Here is a 20904-nt window from a genome sequence, read left to right as displayed (position 1 = left end):
TAATATCACACTCAATGGTGAAAAAGAGCTTTTCCTCTAAGATCAAGAACAAGACAAGGACGTCCACTCTCACTACTATTATTCACCATATTATTAGAAGTCCCAGCTATAGCAATCAGAAAAGAAAAAGAAATAAAAGACATCCAAATTGGTAAGAAGAAGTAAAACTATCACTAAAGACTCTGCCAAGAAACTGCTAGAACTAATAAATGAATTTAGTAAGGTTGCAGGACACACAATCAATATACAGAAATCCATTGCATTTCTATACAGTAATAATGAAGCAGCACAAAGAGAAATTAAGAAAATAATCCCATTTACAATTGCACCAAAAATAATAAAATACCTAGGGATGAACTTAAGCTTGGCTGAATAACATAAAACACTGAAAGAAATTGAAGATGACACAAATGGAAAGTTATTCCATGCTCATGTATTGTAAGAATAAATATTAAAATGTCCATACCTCCCAAGCAATCTACAGATTTAATGCAATCCCTATCAAAATACCAATAGCATTTTTCAAAGAAATAGAACAAATAACCCTAAAATTTGAATGGAACCACAAAAAAACCTTAAATACACAAAGCAATCTTGAAAAAGAACAAAACTGGATGCATTACAATTCCAGATTTCAAGATCTACTACAAAGCTGTAGTAATCAAAACAGCACTGTACTGGCATAAAAACAGATACACAGATCAATGGAACAGATTAGAAAGCCCAAAAGCAAACCCATAGTTACATTGTCAATTAATCTTTGACAAAGTAGATAAGAATAATGAGAAAAAGAACATCTCTTCAGCAAATGGTGTTGGGAAAACTGTATAGCTACATGTAAAAGAATGAAACTGGACCACTTCCTCACATTATACACAATAGTAAGCTCAAAATGGATCGCAGACCTAAATGTGAGACCGGACACCATAAAAATCCTAGAAGAAAGCACAGGCAGTAATATCTCTGACATCAACTGTAGCATCATTTTCTAGATATGTCTCCTGAGGCAAGGGAAACAAAAGCAAAAATAAACTAGTGAGAATACATTAAAATAAAAAGATTCTGTACAGCAAAGGAAACATTAAAAAAAAAAAAACTAAAAGGGAACCTACTGAAAGAGAGAAATTTACAAATGACATAACTGATAAAGGGTTAGTATCCTAAATAAATAAAGAACTTATATAACTCAACACACAAAAAGCCAAATGATCCAACTGAAAAATGGCCAGAAGATATGAATAGACATTTCTCCAAAAAAGACATCCAGATGGCCAGCAGATGCATGAAAAGATGCTCATCACTCCTCATCAGGGAAATGAAAATCAAAACCATGAGATATCACCTTACATCTCTTATAATGGCAAAAATAAAAGAAATACATGTTTGTGAGGATGTGGAGAAATCAAAATAAAAAACAAGTGTTGGTGAGGATGTGGAAAAAAAGGAACCCTTGTGTACTGTTGGTGGGAATGTAAACTGGTGCAGCCACTGGGGTAGACAAAATGAAAGTTCCTCAAAAAATTAAAAATAGAGTTACCATATGATCCAGTAATTCCTACTACTGGATACTTACCCAAAGAATACAAAACACTAAATTAAAAGGATATATGCACCCCTTGTTTTTTACAGCATTACTTATAGCAGCCAAATTATGGAAGCAGCCCAAGTGTCCATGTATTGATGAATGGATAAAGAAATGAGGTGTATATATAATGGAATTATCCAATTACAAAAAAGAATGAAATCTTGCCAATTGCAACAACATGGATAGAGCTAGAGAGTATAATGCTAAGTGAAATAAGTTAGTCAAAGACAAATACCATATGAATTTACTCATATTTAGAATTTATGAAACAAATAAAACAGAGAGTCAGAAACAAATCAAGGAACAGACTTAATTATAGAGAACAAAAAGATGGTTACAGGGGCAGGTGGGTGGAGGGAAGGGTGACATAGGTGAGGGGAATTAAGAGTACACTTATCATGATGAGCACTGAGTAATGTGTAGAATTGTTGAATCACTGTATTGTACACTCAGAACTAATATAACATCTTATGTTAGCTATGCTGGAATTAAAAGGAAAAATTTAATAAAATTGAAAAAAAAAGAAAATAAAAAATACATTTGCAAAAAAAAAAAGAGAGAGAGAGAGAGAGAGAGAGAAAGAAACCAGGATACAGATGAATTTCAATTTATAGGAAAAATAAAAATATAGAACCAGTAAGTTCCTCCAGCACTGAAATTATGGTTCTTCAGACACATTACCATCATTGGGAAGTATGGAGGTAGACTGGGCAAATTTGAAGCAGGCTAAATAATTAAATAATATAGCCAGGTTCAAGAACAAGAACAACAACAAGGTGCCATTTCAGTGAGTCACACATATATTTTAATATGAATATCTTTTTAATGCTAACAGTATATACCCATATTTGCTCTATTATTCATCTACCACTTCAACAAATGTTTAATGAGTATCAATTTAAATGCCTAGCACTATTCTAGAATTATATATATATATATACACACATCCCTCCAGAATATAGGCCCCCTTTATGTGTGTATATATCTATATATACACATTATATATAACATATAATTTATCACGTGGTTACAAGTGCTATGAGGAAAAAGTAGCTTTGGGATATAGAGGGAGACAGGGTGAAATAGGTATGATTTTAGGTTGGATGGTCAGCAAAGACCTCTTTAATCATGTGCCATTTGAGCAGAGACCTGTGGATTTATGGGAAAATCAAGCATATATTATGTTCCAACTTCTGTGTAGGATCAGAGCACCCAAGGAAGAACCCACAGTCTACGAGGAAGTAGACATTTAGACTGAGAATTCCAATATAGTTAGATAAGCATTATATCAGGCCATACATAATTAAGTGCCAGATATTCACAGCTAATACTCAATAAATATTTGCTAAATGAATGAATGAATGTATGCATGCATGCATGCATGCATGAATCAATCAATCAATCAATCAATCAATCAATCAATAAATAAGGGGAACAGTGAATGAAATAGGAGTCCAGAGGAAGGAAGGAAATACTTTTGAGTAGGATAATAGTTTTCAAGCTGAGTTCTGCCCACCCTGAGAGTTCCAAGAGTCTGGTTTATGGGCAACTGTGAGGTGATGGGGAAAAGTGAAGCTAGGTCAAGTGGAGCTCTGAGCTCTCTATCTGCATTTCAACAGATGTTTACCTGCTTTGCCTACTGGGTGCCCTTGGAAGATTATGTCTATGCAAAGAGAACTGCAACTTGTAAAAATTTGAAAAGCCCTGGTCTGGCAAATCAGTACATGCTTTCTCAGAGCATTGAAAGAGGATAGAGTCTGAAAAATCAGCATTCTGGTGTTCCAATGCAAAGTGGGAGTTCACCCACATGACTTAACCATTTAACCAAAGCAGAACCTCAAAAAGAGCAAGGTTTTGGGAAGGTTGAGAGCAGAAAAGAGTTAAACTGCACATTGTTTACTTGTCTAAAACCTCATAAACCCAACAAATCCTGACTACGATTTAGAGGTTAGAAGAGGGATCCCTGGGTGGCGCAGCGGTTTGGCGCCTGCCTTTGGCCCGGGGCGCGATCCTGGAGACACGGGATCGAATCCCACGTCGGGCTCCCGGTGCATGGAGCCTGCTTTTCCCTCTGCCTGTGTCTCTGCCTCTCTCTCTCTCTCTGTGACTATCATAAATAAATAAATAAATAAAATAGAGGTTAGAAGAGCCTAGGTGAGCTTAAAGTTACCCTGCTTTCCTGCCATAAGCCATCAAGACTTCTATTAGGGTTGCAGGGAATGTAAATTATTGAAGGTCTGTAAACATTCCTTCCATAACTTTTCACTTTATTTTATTTTTTATAGTTAACTGATCTTTTAAATTAAAATGAATTTTTTTATTTGGAAATTTAGTTTTTATTGCAAATTTCTGGTAAAGGAAAGAACATGTAGGCTGATCCCCATTTACACTTTGGTATTAAGAGAACTGTAGCTCAGTGGCTTACAACTTCAGCAGCCTTTGAATCACCCAGGGAGGCCTTTGATACCTAGAGTTGCCTGTGTCCCACCTCCTAGAAGTTCTGGCTTAATTGGTCTAGGAGGCAGCCCAGGCATCAGTAGCTTTTTGAACTCCTCAGGTGATTCCAACATGTTGATACACTGGATCCTATAAAAATTTTATGGACAAAATAGAAGGCATGACAATACATCTGAATTATGATGTAAAAATATGATCCTATGTCATTTAAAAAACATTTTTTTTATTTATTTTAGAGAGAGTGCATAAGTAGGGGGAAGTGGAAGAGGGAGAAGTAGACTCTGCTAAGCAGGGAGCTCCATGTGGAACTTGATCCTAGGACTCTGAGATCATGACCTGAGTCAAAGGCAGATGTTTAACCAACTAAGCCACCCAGGCACCCCAGGATCCTATGTCATTTTTAAATGCTCTAAACACTTTATCTCTGTTGAGACATTAATAATTTGGTATTATTAATGGAATAGAAATTCATACTTTTGTATGGACAGAGAATCTAATTTAATTTAAATTCTGGTGTAATATACTGTACTGTATTGGTTTTAGGTGTACAATATAGTGATCCAACAGTTCCATACTCCATGCTCATCAAGTGTGTTCCTAATCCCCTTCACCTGTTTCACCCAACCACTCAACTCACCTCCCCTCTGGTAACCATCTGTTTGTTCTCTATAGTTAAGAGTATGTTCCTTGGTTTGTCTCTTTTTTCCCCTTTGCTCATTTGTTTTGTTTCTTAAATTCCACATATGAGTGAAATCATATGGCATTTGTCTTTCTCTCATTGGTTCATTTGGCTTAGCATTATATTCTCTAGGTCCATTCATATTGTTGCAAATGGCAAGATTTCATTCCTTTTTATAGTTGAATAATATTCCATTGTGTATAGGTATACCACATCTTTATCCATTCATCAATCCATGGACGCTTGGGCTGCTTCCACAGTTTGGCTACAGTAAATAATGCTTCAATAAACACAGGGGTTTATATATCCTTTTGAATTAGTGTTTTTGTATTCTTTGGGTAAATACCCAGTAGTATGATTACAGGATGATAGGGTAGTTCTATTTTTTAATTTTTTGAGGAACCTCCATATTGTCTTCCACAGTGGCTGTACCAGTTTGCATTCCCACCAACAGTGCACAAGGGTTCCTTTTTCTCCACATCCTTGTCAACACTTGTTTTTTCTTGAGTTTTAATTTAGCTGAAAATAAACACATAGATCAATGGAACAAAATAGAAAGCCCAGAAGTAAAGCCAGAATTATATGGTCAATTAATCTTGGACAAAGGAGGCAAGAATATGCAATGGGAAAATGACAGTCTCTTCAACAAATAGTGCTAGGAAAACTGGACAGCTATATGCAACAGAATGAAACTGGACCACTTTCTTAGACCTTACATAAAAATAAATTCAAAATGGATTAAGGACCTAAATGTGAGATCTGAAACCATAAAAATCTTAGAAGAGAGTACAGGTGGTAATTTCTCTGACACTGGCTGTAGCAACATCTTTTTTAGACATAACTTTTCATTTTAAAGGAAAATGGCTTGTTTTGCAAAATAGGAAAAAGGGGCCAAAAGGGAAGTTAACTGTGGACAGTGTTAGTATGAGTTCTGAGAAACCTGGAATGAACCCATTATCCAAGCAATAACAATTTACATATCCCTTTAGTTTTACTTTATAGGTGCATTTTTAGATTCTGTCAAATATCCTTTTTATTATAGTGTCTGTAAGAGAGAAGATGCCACAAAACTCTTAACAGGTAGTCATTAACAAATCTGAAATCACTTGTGCTCATGTGATTGGTCTGTTTTTCAGATATATCAGTATCCAACCATATTTGGATCAAATCCTTTGGCTAAATATGGACTTCTGGAAGTCAGAACAGAGTATCTTTTGTCTGCCTATCTTCTCATTAAATAATAATAAAAAAAAAACATAGGCAGGATGAACCTTAACCAACACTAATCAGCGACCTCATGGTTCCTGAGAGCACAAAGCTATGTAACAGAAGGGAAATGTATTATGTCACTATGAACAGGATGGTGTCAATTACCCAGGATAGGACTCTGAGATATGTATGCTCCCTTAGGAGAAATACTGTTTAGTGATCAATTCAAATCCTTTACAGATGCAAAAAATTTTTCCTGAAAAGAGAACACACCACATACAAAGTACAGCTTGTGTTGACTTAGCAATATACTGCCCAAGACTAACGAATATTTGGCAAAACAACAACAACAACAAAACAAAACCACACACAACAACCAAAAAACATCTTTTGCTATCAGTGAAACATGCACCTTCAGTCTGCCTTGCGAGTTCTGGTCATTCTTACCTGAGTTGAGTGGCAGGATTTGCATGACATACATTCCTGGAACTGACATTCGTTTCTAGACCCTTCTAACTCTGTTTTCTCTTTGTCTGCAAAAACTGAGATTTGACCACAGAATTCTAGGTAGCCATGGAAATGATGAGTAATTTAAAGAAGTACACTATGAAATATACTAACTCCATGGACACTCCTGGCCAAAGATTAGGTTTATACACTGTTGCAGTGTGTTGCAGTGGTCTTGCAATACTGTGAAGAAAAATCAGAGAAAGTCAAAGGTGGACAGGTACATCTAACCCAGTTGGGGTGTCTTTTCATATAGATTATAGTTTTAGGATAAATTATTTTGAAGAAGCAATTCTGGCTAGAAGCAATCTCAGGTGGAGGAACATTTACTCACAAACAGGGTTTCAGAATCATGATGGTTAGATTAATCTGATTGCAGTCATTTGTTTTACAGAGAATGGAATTGGAGGTATAGAAAGATTAAGATTACACAAATCATATAGTCTGATAGAGACCAGGGAAGAGGTAGAAACCAATGTGTCTCCATGACCAATGTTTCTGTGTGTTTTACTACAGTGCTCATTTAAAATCTTTTCTCTGTAGCTTTACTGAGGAATCCCCAAATAGATGTATTCAAAAATGCTATTTATTTTATGTGTAGGCCATGATGTATATTATGTTTGCTTGATAGATAAGACTAGTGATCATTTTTCCAGGACCATTGAAAGCCCAAGATAGTCTCTTTGTAATTTAGATTCATTGTTATGTTTGAGTCTTTTGTTTTAGAAACATAGAAAAATAAAAATGCTTATTTGCAAGGGATATGTCCAAAAGTACCTATGCTATAGTTAGAGAATATCTTATCTTAACCAGGAAAACTTACAAGTGAGAATCTAGCATAGTTGTGCAGCTGTGTCTTTATCATCTAGTGTCTTTGCTCACGTAGTACAGAACTCCTGAGAACTTTATCACCAACTTGCTATGTGACCTTGCTCAAGTCAGAAGATACCTTTATGGTTTATTTCTTCCCATCTACAAAGTTGAATACCAAGTACAGTAATGGTATGGGGAGGTTTATATAGATTTGAGAATGACAGAAACTGATCTATGTTTGTGACTACAATATGCATAATTTAGGATATAAATGATTTAATCCAACCATCTTTAAGACGGCCTTAAAAATTTAGAGCAGCTCTTCCACCTCTGTCCCTGAATGCTCCATCCATAGGCTACATTCCATTTATAGTTCCAATTCCTTTCATTTTTTCTTCTCTTGCTCACAGATTATTACATCCTTGTTAAGGCAATGCATTGCAAAGGAATGGTCCTTCAAGAAGCTTTGTTTCAATAGACCCAATAATAAGCAGCCAAGTGTTCTTCATTTCCTTACCTCCTAGAGTTCCTCCTATTTTAGGGAGACAAGCTGAATGTTGTCCTACAGGGTAAGGCAGAAAGAGCACCAGTGCCACCACCTGGAGGCAGGGAGAATGAGGCACCGCATAGAAAAGAGAAGTCACTACATGTCCAAGGGTGAGCATGTTTGCTTGATTCTTTGCCCTTTTCCTTGTTGCAATATCTTTCTCTATTTTTCTTCACTTCTTTTTGCCGTTCCTACACATATTTGTTAATGCTTTCTCAGTTTCACCACCACACTAGTTTAGGAAAAGGTCCAGGGAATAGTAAAGGCCCTACCTTAAATTGGAAGATGAGGGAAATCAGAATAAGATTACTTTCCCTTTGGAGAACTTATCCAACAGGCTTCTTGCTTGGATGCAGGTTTATGTATTCTCCTGAATATAGGAGGAAATGCCTCCCTGTGAAGATCTTTATGCTACCTGAGGTTTAGTTAAGCCCTATCAAATCATTAGCTCTGAAATCAGGGGGATAGGGTCACAAATTTTCTATTCTGTGCTGAAAGAAAGACAATCTAAAATTCAGTTCCTGTCTGCCTTGTAACATGAGTTACATAATGATACAGGGTTCTATACTATATGATATGGTTCTATAGACTACTTTAACCAGGGATGTAGGGTAATTGACTACAAATGTTCATTAGAGTAAGAAATAGAGAGACAAAAGCCTTCCCAAGTGGACCTTCTTGACTTCCTTAGAGACTTTCCTTTGGATAGTTTCTAGTTCTACTAAAGAACTAGGAGCTGTGTAGTGTCCTCAGCACCAGATTAGAAGTAAAAAAGAAGAAACCAACCCAATTTTCTGAATCAAGATTAGTTTTTATTTTAGTAGTTTAGATAGTCATTACTGATGCAGAATATTCATTTTTAGTAAGTTGTTTTGGGAATGCATGGATCCCAAGGGTGCCCTGGAGATAACTCAGCTATAGGTTGTGGCAGAGAGAGGGTGGGGCAGGTTGGAGAGGAGGTCTTACCTGTTAATTAGAGGAGCTTTACTTCTATGTGCTTTCTACATTGATATTCTGAGATATATTTATTTTGAAGAAAAATTTTCTAAAGATTTTAAAAGACAAAGTATAGACAATTATGCCTATTAAAATCAATCCTAAGAATGACTGAAATATCTACCAGAAGTTGTATGATTGGGATCCCTGGGTGGCGCAGCGGTTTGGCGCCTGCCTTTGGCCCAGGGCGCGATCCTGGAGGCCTGGAATCGAATCCCACGTCGGGCTCCCGGTGCATGGAGCCTGCTTCTCCCTCTGCCTGTGTCTCTGCCCCTCTCTCTCTCTCTGTGTGACTATCATAAATAAATAAAAATTAAAAAAAAAAAAGAAGTTGTATGATTGGTCTAATGCTTCAGCTTTGACACCCAGTGGTGATCCATTTTCAGCATCAGACAATGTACATGACTCTTATATCCCCTAGATCTTTTAAATGGTTTGTTGGGATATGTTTTTTGTTTTTATTTTTGCTCAGTTTTTTTTTTTAATTTCTTGATTGTATTAAGGGTTAACTTCTGTTAGGCTTAAGGTATTTAGAAGGAATTTAGTTGTCTCTTTTGTGGAGAAATTATAGTAAAATCTGAAATTCAGTACTCTTCTTAATCCTCATAGTTCAAAGCTTAAAAATAAAAATAATAAACGAGCTCTGAATATTTTCATTTTGATTCCGAACCCTTCACAATACCTACTACAATGTTGGATACATAGTAGATGTTTAACAGATAATATTGGGTTGAGCTGAATTTTTTAGATTCTAAAATTGGGAAATACTAAACTCAAGATTTCAGAAGTAGTGCTACATAAACCAACAATGTCCACTTTCATATCATAAACCTGTTTAAAGCATTCCTGATTATGGAAATTCCCTCTCTCTTCTTTTCTTTAGCTTCTCCCTCCCTCCTCCTTCCCTTTTCTTCTTTCCTTCTTTGCCTCTCTCCCTCTCCTTCTCTTTTCCCTTACTCCCTCATAACAAGGAAACCAATGAACTTTTGGAGAATAAATCAGTAAGGAAAGACTTGTCTTACAATTTATGAAGCTGTATTATAAAGCCCTAGAACCTGTCAGTGTGTTATTGTCTGAAGAGATAAATAGATCAGAAGATCTATTTGAACAGAAGGCTTACAGAAGAGACCCATATAAAGAGACTTAACTCATGCAAAAGTTGGCATTGTAGAGCACTGAGGAAAGCACAGCCTTCACTATTGTTGCTGAGACAACTGAATGTTCATATGGAAAAGAGAGAAATTTGATCCTGTAACATATCATACACAAAATCCAAATTAGGTGATAAGCAAAACAATAAAGATTTTAGAAATAGTAAGAAGAGATTTCTTAAATAGGATGCAAAAAATACTAACCAGAAATGGAAAAACTGCTCACGGAAAATCTCATATATAACTAGTGAGAACAAATTGATAAAACTAATTTGGAAAACTAGCATTATCTACTAAAGATGAAGATGCACACACATTATGATTATAGGAGCAGAACTGCTGGGTTATAATGTGTGTGTGATTTCAACAGAAATGGATATATAGTTACATGAGGATGCATGAAAAAAACCTGGCCATTTTTCATAATATCCTTAATTTCGAATTGATAATGTTTTATTTCTTGATCTGGTTGGTAGTTACACATACCTCTATTTTATAATAACCCATTAAGCTGTATCTTTATGCTTTACACATATTTATGTATCTGTATTATTTCTTGCAAAGTCAAGAAATAAAACAAATCTCTAAAAAAAAATTGTTCCAGCATCCAGTTTATATTGGTTTTATAAAAGCACGAAGATAAAATACTTTGTCAAGTATTTTGTTTAAGTCTAGATATATTACATATATACACATTATCCTGATCTTCTTAGTAATTTTGTCAAAAGTGGAAATATATTTTCTTAACATGTTACTCTTAATGAACCATAGAACAGATCTACTTGAGGCAGTACATTGTTAAAAATGGAAGTCAAAATGCTGCTTTGGTTAGCTAAAACACCTTGGTAAATCAATTGGTTGCCTTCTTCTTCTTTAAAAAGAGACTTTGATATAGATGATCACTCAGGCTTCTCTGGCTCTAAATGTTCTAAGATTTAGTAATTGCATGAATAAAGAAACTCTAAAATATCTTGAATTCCTGTTCTAAAAGGCTTCTGTGATAATGAATTAATAACCACCTGGTAAAATACAAAGGAACATTACAAGTCATGCATTCCAAATTATATTCAGGGATAACTGATTTAAAAAACTAGAAAACTTATGGCTAGAACATGTAAAATCTTTAAGCAAAGTTTGTTAAGCAGTGCCAGTGCACAGTTCATGCTGGTGTTAAAAGGTGGCTTATGGATCCAGAACAGCAGAGAACTAGTTTAAAAGTTATTCTATTTTTGCTCGAGATTCCTCAGTACAGTACATTCTACTTCTAGAAGACAAGTAATAAGTACTGAGGTTATCCGCCTACTGCTCAGGTCTTGATTCCTGGAAATATTATTATTGCTGTTGTTGTTATTATTGTCTTTATTATTATTTTTGAGAGAGACAAAGAAAAAAATGCCAGAGAAAGGGAAGAGGGAGAGAGAGAGAGAGAGAGAGAGAGAGAGAGAGACTCTTAAGCAGGCTACTTCCAGCACAGAGCCTGACTCAGAGCTTGATCTTACAATCTTGAGATCATGACCTGAGCTGAAATCAAGAGTCTGATGATTAACCAATTGAGCCACCCAGGTGCCCCATCCTGAAAATATCATCAAATGATCATCATTCATTCAATCTACAAATGCCTATTTAATTCCTACTATATGTTGGCACTGTGGAGAATTCAAAGATGGAGAAAATATTATCCTTGCCCTCAGGTTACTCATAATCTGCCTATTATTTTGAACAAATGTTACCCAATTTTGATTAACATAGAACTTGAAAAAAAAGCTGTTGACAAACACTGCTTTATTAATGGATGTAACAGGAAAATGATTATCAACTGAAAGTTGGTAGAATAGTTTGACCAATTCGAAAATAAAGGAGCAATAATTATCAGGCATAGCCTGCATTAGAAAGTGGTTCTAATAGTGTCAAAAAATTCTTATATTATAATATTATGTTAAAAAGGGTGAAGAAGGGATCCCTGGGTGGCGCAGCGGTTTGGCGCCTGCCTTTGGCCCAGGGCGCGATCCTGGAGACCCGGGATCGAATCCCACGTCGGGCTCCCGGTGCATGAAGCCTGCTTCTCCCTCTGCCTGTGTCTCTGCCTCTCTCTCTCTCTCTGTGACTATCATAAATAAATAAAAGTTAAAAAAAAAATTAAAAAAAAAAAAAGGGTGAAGAAAACTTGAGTATGCAGCATGATATCAACTATAGAACAGAACAGAAGAAAAGCACGTTTCAATTTCAATAGTGGGGATGCTTGGGTGGCTCCGCGATTGAGCGCCTGCCTTCAGATGGCCCAGGGTGTGTTCCTGGAGTCACGGGATTGAGTCCCCACATCGGGCTCCCTGTGGGTAGCCTGCTTCTCTCTCTGCCTATGTCTTTGCCCCTCTCTGTGTCTCTCATGAATAAACAAATAAAATATTAAAAAATAAAACTCAATAGTGCTTATCTTGGATTAAATTCATTTATCCCAAAGGGGTATATTTCCTTTATAAACAGAAAATAGCCAGGGGAATTTTAAAAAAGAAAACCATAGCTGGGGGCATCACAATGCCAGATTTCAGGTTGTACTACAAAGCTGTGGTCATCAAGACAGTGTGGTACTGGCACAAAAACAGACACATAGATCAATGGAACAGAATAGAGAACCCAGAAGTGGACCCTGAACTTTATGGTCAACTAATATTCGATAAAGGAGGAAAGACTATCCATTGGAAGAAAGTCTCTTCAATAAATGGTGCTGGGAAAATTGGACATCCACATGCAGAAGAATGAAACTAGACCACTCTCTTTCACCAGACACAAAGATAAACTCAAAATGGATGAAAGATCTAAATGTGAGACAAGATTCCATCAAAATCCTAGAGAAGAACACAGGCAACACCCTTTTTGAACTCAGCCACAGTAACTTCTTACAAGATACATCCACGAAGGCAAAAGAAACAAAAGCAAAAATGAACTATTGGGACTTCATCAAGATAAGAAGCTTTTGCACAGCAAAGGATACAGTCAACAAAACTCAAAGACAACCTACAGAATGGGAGAAGATATTTGCAAATGACATATCAGATAAAGGGCTAGTTTCCAAGATCTATAAAGAACTTCTTAAACTCAACAGCAAAGAAACAAACAATCCAATCATGAAATGGGCAAAAGACATGAAGAGAAATCTCACAGAGGAAGACATAGACATGGCCAACATGCACATGAGAAAATGCTCTGCATCACTTGCCATCAGGGAAATACAAATCAAAACCACAATGAGATCCCACCTCACACCAGTGAGAATGGGGAAAATTAACAAGGCAGGAAATCACAAATGTTGGAGAGGATGCGGAGAAAAGGGAACCCTCTTACATTGTTGGTGGGAATGTGAACTGGTGCAGCCACTCTGGAAAACTGTGTGGAGGTTCCTCAAAGAGTTAAAAATAGACCTGCCCTACGACCCAGCAATTGCACTGCTGGGGATTTACCCCAAAGATACAGATGCAATGAAATGGCGGGACACCTGCACCCCAATGTTTATAGCAGCAATGGCCACAATAGCCAAACTGTGGAAGGAGCCTCGGTGTCCATCAAAAGATGAATGGATAAAGAAGATGTGGTTTATGTATACAATGGAATATTCCTCAGCCATTAGAAACGACAAATACCCACCATTTGCTTCAACGTGGATGGAACTGGAGGGTATTATGCTGAGTGAAATAAGTCAATCGGAGGACAAACATTATATGTTCTCATTCATTTGGGGAATATAAATAATGGTGAAAGGGAATATAAGGGAAGGGAGAAGAAATGTGTGGGAAATATCAGAAAGGGAGACAGAACATAAAGACTCCTAACTCTGGGAAACGAACTAGGGGTGGTGGAAGGGGAGGAGGGCGGGGGCTGGGAGTGACTGGGTGGCGGGCACTGAGGGGGGCACTTGACGGGATGAGCACTGGGTGTTATTCTGTATGTTGGCAAATTGAACATCAATAAAAAATAAATTTATTATTAAAAAAAGAAAAATACATGCATTTATTTAAAAAACAGACTCCGAATAGTGTAAAACTTTTCAAAAAAAGAGAGTTAAAAAAAAAAAAAACCAAATCTGTACTTCCTGGAATTAATCCTATTTAGCTAGAGCACTGAAAAACAGAAATACACAGCACTTAGAATTAAGAACCATGCTAGAGTTTATTTTTTAAAAAATGCAGCAGAGAGATTGAAGTATCAGAGAATAGGAGGAAAGGAAATGCAACTCTATGATTGGGAAAGGATTTTGCAGAAAACAACTTGCCAATTTTTCCAGGAATAATATTATTGTTTGTCTGATAACTATACTGTGTCTGCCAATGGCATTGTTCTCCAGTGACAGTGAGAGATAAAAAGGAGACAGATACGTGACACGCAGTAATGTGGGGAAACATTTTCCCTTGCAACAGGAAGAATAGAGATCTTACTTCCCTGAGTCCTGAGAATCTTTACTCATGCCTCTGCAGAATAAGAGTTTTAATTCAATTTTTAATTTTATGGCTGTTTTGGTTAGTCTTATTTTATATATTCATTGAGGTTTAATTAATATACAATGATATACACAGTTATTACATATTCAGTTTTATAAGGTTTGATGAGTGTAATAAGATCTATATAGAACAAGAAAGTTCCCTTCTTCCATCTTTCCCATCAATGCCCCTGGCCCACTCCTCAACCACTTTCTGATTGCTATCACCTCGGATTAGTTTTGCCTGCTTTTGAATTCCTTAAAAATGGATTCAGACAGTGGATACACAGTAGCAGAACTTTGAAACTCTTGCTCAAACAAGAATCCTGGATGTCATCAAATTGTTCCTACAAACAAGTGAGAACTCACTACAATAGCAACTAAAATTCGCTTAATGCTTTTTTATTTTTGCTCAGTTCCTACATGGGAACCTCTGAACCTCAAGGTACTCCTTTCAGCATGGTAGAAACTGACCATGAAATCAGAAGACTTAGGCTCCATTCCGATTAATTCTACAAATTATCTCAGTCTTATTTGCTTCATTTCTGTTCTCTTTAGTTTCTTACTCTCTAAAATGAATATAACTCCAATAGCTCCTATGTACATAAATAGTGGGATTAAGTTTTCTTTCCAGGCTTCTTCCCCTCTATTATATGTGAGAGTGGTGGTAAGCATGTCTGGTCCAGGCACACTCTTGCACTGGCCCACAGTCAATCCCCACTGTCTACTTGCTGCTTGCTGGTCAACTACTGTACCTCATAACTGGCTTCTCCAGGATATTGCCACAACATTAGCAATTTCATCCCAAGTATAGACTCAGTACCCTTTAATTCCTCCAAAGAATTGCCAAGACAGGCTGAAATATTTATTTATTTATTTATTTATTTATTTATTTATTTATTTACTTACTTAAGATTTTATTATGTATTCATGAGAGACACACACACACACAGAGGCACAGACATAGGCAGAGGGAAAAGCAGGCTTCATGTAGGAAGCCTGACGTGGGACTCAATCCCGGGTCTCCAGGATCACTCCCTGAGCCGAAGGTGGCACTAAGGGCTGAAATATTTACCAGAACTTTCCTAAAGTCTTGGAAATAACAAAAGTTCAACACAGATTACCTAAGAATTGGGACAGACTCAGATTCTGTAGGGAATGAAATTGACATAATTTTGGGATTTTCTGTAAGAAAAATGATACAAAAAATATTTTACTTTGCATGTTTAAAAACAGGTAACCACGCATACACATTGATAGGGCCCTCCCAACACGGAAAAACCCTGATAATTAGCTTCTTTTGTTTCATGGTGAATTTACCTTTGCTTATGATTCCAAAAGTCCCCACACCCACACTGATTACTTGTATAACTCCTGTCAAGCTTTCCTTGAAATGTGAAGCCAGTTCAGTCGTGATCAGTGGGCATGTTGGAGAAGCATCATCACAGGCTCTGTTTTCTTTCCTAGGATGCATCATGATAGGAAGGTCATTTCCTTCAGGGAAATGCTAACCCCCTACCTCCAAAATGTGGCCTGGGCCACTTATTATGGACATGGCAACCACAATAGTTCACAGTATATGTACCAAAGGCTGAAGCCTAGGGTGTTAAAGCCCTTCATGACACCAGGTTTGAGAAATCACTGACTTAGCTAGTGTATTCCACATTCATGTTTGATGCGTTTCTTAATCTATCATTTAGGTGATGTGAAAGATGTCAACCTTGCTTGTTCTTCTTCACCATCAGCCAATTGCCCCTTTTCTATGAGCCAGTCAGTACTTATGCAAGGATACAGACACATTTCCCAAGAACAAATAATATTTTTTAGCAAAAGGGATCTGAAAACAAATTTTAAAAATTGTCCAAATCCTTGATGTTACAGTCATGTTAATAGACTCATTTTACACTATGAAACCAAGTTCTTAACATTTCAATCTACCAGGTTTTCCAAAGAATTGCCTATGAGGTATTGCCTTATATCTGCTTGACAACAACGCCTCCCAGAACTAAAGGACTTCCCCTAAAGATAAAACCCATCTTCTCTTGAAATGCACTGGCTGCTTTAAATGTCCTAAAAGACAGTTCTCTAGCTTCAAAAGAAGATAGTTCTCTAGTTTCAATCCTCCCAGGGCACCTTCACATACTGTATTACAACACTCTACCTACTTCACAAGGTTGTGTGAAGATTAACTTTTTTAAAGATTTATTTTTTATTTATTTATGATAGACATAGAGAGAGAGAGAGAGAGAGAGAGGCAGAGACACAGGAGGAGGGAGAAGCAGGCTCCATGCAGGGAGCCCGACATGGGACTTGATCCTGGGTCTCCAGGATCCCGCCCTGGGCTGAAGGCAGGCGCCAAACCGCTGAGCCACCCAGGGATCCCCTGTGTGAAGATTAATTTAATCAGTGTCTGTGAAAGTGCTTTGTAACTTTAAAGACTATAAAGATATAAGTGTTATTATTAGAGAATTGTAGCCAAAAGCTTTTTCAGTTAAAAGTATCAGACTCTTCATAATGCTCTATTACTTGTGTTAGTGGCCTTAAGAAGAACAAATCAACATACACAAGTGATCTAAAACCAAAACTTTGACCAACACCTTCATTTTTGTTATCCACCAAAAGCTGGTGGAATAGCCCAACAACCAGAAGCAAAGGGGACAAATCGATAATCTGAACTTGGTGCTTTTAGCCAAATAATTAATTAAATAAGTAAAGGAAGAATTTCTAACATGTAAATATATTCAAGGTAAATATTATCCATTGAAAAAGCATAATTAAGTACACCTAGATAATATTTGAAATCATATCTGCAAAAAAAGTTGGTAAAACTAAGTCAAAACTTTAAAACTATTATTAGTCCACAACACTGGCATTAGTCCCAGACTCTACCGCTGCTTTATAAGGAGGCATCATTATATTTACTGTGTGCCCGCAATATACAGAGCAGTCCAGCAATTTAAAGATGTGCCTTTTGTTGTGTTTATAGGTTTTTCTTTATTACCTAGTTCAAGGTCTTTCACACCTCAGTCTTTTATAAACTATCTTCAAGATATTTGCCATATTCTAGAGTAATTGGTAACTTTATATTCTAAATTTTTTTTAAAATTGACTTTTAAAAACTTTAAATAATTAGTTTTATTTCATTTTAAGCAGTAGATCCCGAAATTTTGAGTTTGATGTGCTAGTTTTCTAATTTTTTTCTAATGCACACTAAGTAGTGAACTGTTTATTAGAATTTTTTTTAAAGTTGAGCCATGTAGCATCTAAAATAACCATTGGTACTATAATTTGTTTATGGACTACAATGTAGACAAAACTAAACCAGTTAATTTATGAAGAGGCAGTTGTAGACTTTGAATTACCTGTAAAGATAATTGTAAATTATCATTTAGTCTAGCTTCTATTGTGGAAATAGAAGAATCCACAATCATAGTGGAAAATCTCTAGTATACTGCTCTCCATGATTGATGGAAGCAGTAGCAGGGACACCTGGGTGGCTCAGTGGTTGAGCATCTGCCTTGGGTTCAGGTTGTGATCTCAGGATCCAGGATCGAGTCCCACATCAGGCTCCCTGCAGAGAGCCTGCTTCTCCCTCTGCCTATATCTCTGCCTCTCTCTCTGTGTCTCTCATGAATAAATAAATAGAATCTTTAAAAAAAGAAGCAGCAACAGAATTCAGTGGAGTAATAGAAATTTGAACAACACGTTTTTAGAAACTTGCTTTATGGCTATATAAAAAATGTGCATACACAACTGCAGAATATGCAACCTTTCAAAGCACACATGGAACTTTAAAAAATGTTGGCCATGTAATGTGCCTGAAGTAATCCTTAATCATTTCAAAGTATAGAAGCCATATATAGCAGGGTCCTTGACATATAGGAATTAAGCAAGGAACCAATAAAAAATATACATGCATGTTGTTTGAAGCACTATTAAAAATGACTAAACATTCTATAGAAACAAAAGGGATGATTTAAACAGAATAAGGTTGCTCCCTAGATATCACTGATATTTGGCTGGTATTCACCTGCTGGTTTTGCCTCACATCTCCTCTGATTGTTCAATGTATTCTTCTTGACTGCTAAATGTTTGGGTCAGGCTGTCACTATTCTGAATATGACCATCTTTACAAACTAATGTGGGAGAAATCCTTTGGTGATGGCACAAGGTTGGGTGAAAAAGTCACTTTGTGAAACTCAAAATAGGATCAGTTAAAATGATCCTATTCTTTATTTTAAAGTAATCTCTATACCCAAAATAGGGCTCAAACTCACAACCCCAAGATCAAGAGTCACATGCTCCACCAACTGAGTGAGCCAGGTGCCCCAAAATGATCCTATTCTGTAAGATAAAGTACTGCATATATTCCTAAAACTATAGTTTACATTTATTTAACTGTATGGAGAGGAATCTTCTTTAATCTTTAAATATCCACGTGAGATAGGCATTATAATTATTTCCACTTTGCAGATGAGCAAACTGAAGCTCAAGAGAGGTGAGTGACCTTGACCAATATTACATAGCTAGGAAATCATGGAGCTAGCAGTCAGGCTACACAGCCTCCTAAGTATTATAACTAATGCTAGGATTGCTTGGAAGGACAGAGAAGAAAGCGGACAGTGTTTAGCACTGGGAAATATGATTGGGGTTGTTGGGGGTGGCTATAGGACAAGGGTTGAAGAAGTATTGTTTTCTTTATTCTGTGTAATTTTTGATTACTTAAACTTTATTTTTCAAGGACTATGTTGTAATTTTTTGAAAAGTTTACAACTAAAATGAGGGAGTAATAATTCAATCTAGTTTTAACAGTTTGTCCTTGTGACAGCCTCCAGTGGAAAGGAGATGACCAGGAAGGAGCTCTGCCCAGGGAGCTAAGGGTTTTAGCAAAACTAATGCGGCTTTGTGAAAATAAAGCCCCCATCTGTATTAGAATTGCTTTGTATTTCTTTAACACCTAATCTGAGTTGCCTTAAAGGTTGAGTAAATAACTCATTTATCCTCAAAGCACCCTGTGAGTTCCCTGGTGTGGTCTGCCAGGGTGTGGGGTTGAGTGGTGATAGCCCAAGATTAGCTCTTACCCACATTTAGGGATTCTAACTCCTGGAGGGAAATCATTTAAACTCCGTGTGTCTCTAATCACTGTCAACTAAAAGTATCATCTTCATAATAGTAATTTCCAGTCTCAAAGGGATACTATTAATTAGTCTACATTTTTAAAGGGCTTGAGAATGCCAGATGCCAAGTGCTGGATGAATGGGAAGTTTTACCCAAATCATCTAGGTGGGAGTTCTGAGGGGAAAGGAGGTAGGTGACTTGCAGCCAGTCACATGAGGAGGCTAAGGGCAGAGAAGAGAACAGAATAGTCACTGTCCTGGTGCTGAGTGCCCTCCTTTAACCACACCAGACCACGTTCCCAGCCTCCAGTAATTAGAAATTACTTTAGCACATAAACAGGCACTTTATAATGTTTTCTTTTTACAACGGGCAGCACGCTTCTCCTTTCCACAGGGAGAGGGGAACCAGTTTTGGCTTCCCACTGTCCCCACCTCCTTCACAGCCCAGCCCAATATTCATCCACAGAGAAAGCAGCAGTCACATAAGAACATCTGCTCTGAACATGGCCCTGGCTCAAAAGGAGTTGGTAAAATGGCCTCCTTCAACATATGTTACCGCTGCCTTTGGGTGGCCTCGAGTTCTCAGCCACCAGCCACAGTCAGTGCCCACCCCTTCTTCCCTTTCCCATTCTCTCATCAACAAGTTTCAGAAAGTTCTTCATAGAAAGTCTTATTATTGACATGGACACTCTTGCTCAGAACACCCTTACCATACACCACTCCAGCCACTGGTGAGTGATAACAACCCTGTTTGTATTTAATTAGCTCTTGGTTTATGGGGTAGTTTGTGTTGAGGGCATGGCTGTTTTAGTTGGTTGTACAGTTGACAAAAATGTATGTGTATTGATGTGGGTCGTCTGTGTATGTCCTCTCAATGCTCTGGTCTGAAAGCTCAGCAGTCCATCATTACACTACCAAAGCAGGCAAATTATTGGAACTTTTATCCTTTGCTTTCATTCCATAAAACTTGTATGATAAAGCTGTTCTCAGTCTCTAAATTGCTTATCACCAGGTAGAACTTCTAGATGAACCACTGTTGCTGCTCTGTGTCACTACTAGAGAGAGGAGTGCAGCTGTGGAGACTACTCCCCAGGCAGCTGGCTACATGCCCTGACCCTAAGTGTCATCTACTTATTTCTTGAATGTTTGTTTCTCTTATTTTTAAAATCCTGTCTCTCATAGAATCCATGTCATGACTTATATTCATGAAAATATCTAAAATAGAAACATGATTACAAAGTAGTGGATTATTTTTTAAACAAACATTACAGAATGTACTCATCTAAATGTGTGCAAAGTAATCACTTTTGCAAGTTGTACACATATTCTCCAAATGGTAATATTATGTAACATATTTGAGAAATTCTTCTTTGGA

At 37.0% G+C, this 20904-nt stretch overlaps 1 protein-coding gene and 1 long non-coding RNA gene across 22 annotated transcripts in view; one reads left to right on the top strand and one right to left on the bottom strand.

Annotated features, from left to right (window-relative positions):
* The window catches only part of LOC144313027 (uncharacterized), a 196180-nt gene that overhangs the window by 84673 nt on the left and 90603 nt on the right, over positions 1 to 20904 (bottom strand). For 12 of the 21 annotated variants that reach the window (XM_077896309.1, XM_077896315.1, XM_077896316.1 and 9 more), the window contains one exon: positions 15733 to 15875. The exons of 4 other annotated variants lie outside the window; for them this stretch is intronic. The gene's annotated coding sequence lies outside the window, so the exon portion shown is untranslated. Of the gene's footprint in view, positions 1 to 4679; positions 5241 to 6377; positions 6623 to 15732; positions 15876 to 20904 lie in introns of those variants that run through there. 5 more of the 21 variants (XM_077896313.1, XM_077896320.1, XM_077896321.1 and 2 more) reach the window with 3 other exon arrangements.
* The window catches only part of LOC144313028 (uncharacterized), a 129057-nt gene that overhangs the window by 17630 nt on the left and 90523 nt on the right, over positions 1 to 20904 (top strand). The gene's annotated exons all lie outside the window — the stretch shown is intronic.

Source organism: Canis aureus, chromosome 4, assembly GCF_053574225.1.
Source record: "Canis aureus isolate CA01 chromosome 4, VMU_Caureus_v.1.0, whole genome shotgun sequence".
In the NCBI taxonomy this organism is placed as follows: Eukaryota; Metazoa; Chordata; class Mammalia; order Carnivora; family Canidae; genus Canis; species Canis aureus.
The sequence above is the reverse complement of the archived record's forward strand: the minus strand, read 5'-3'. Positions and strand labels throughout refer to the sequence as shown.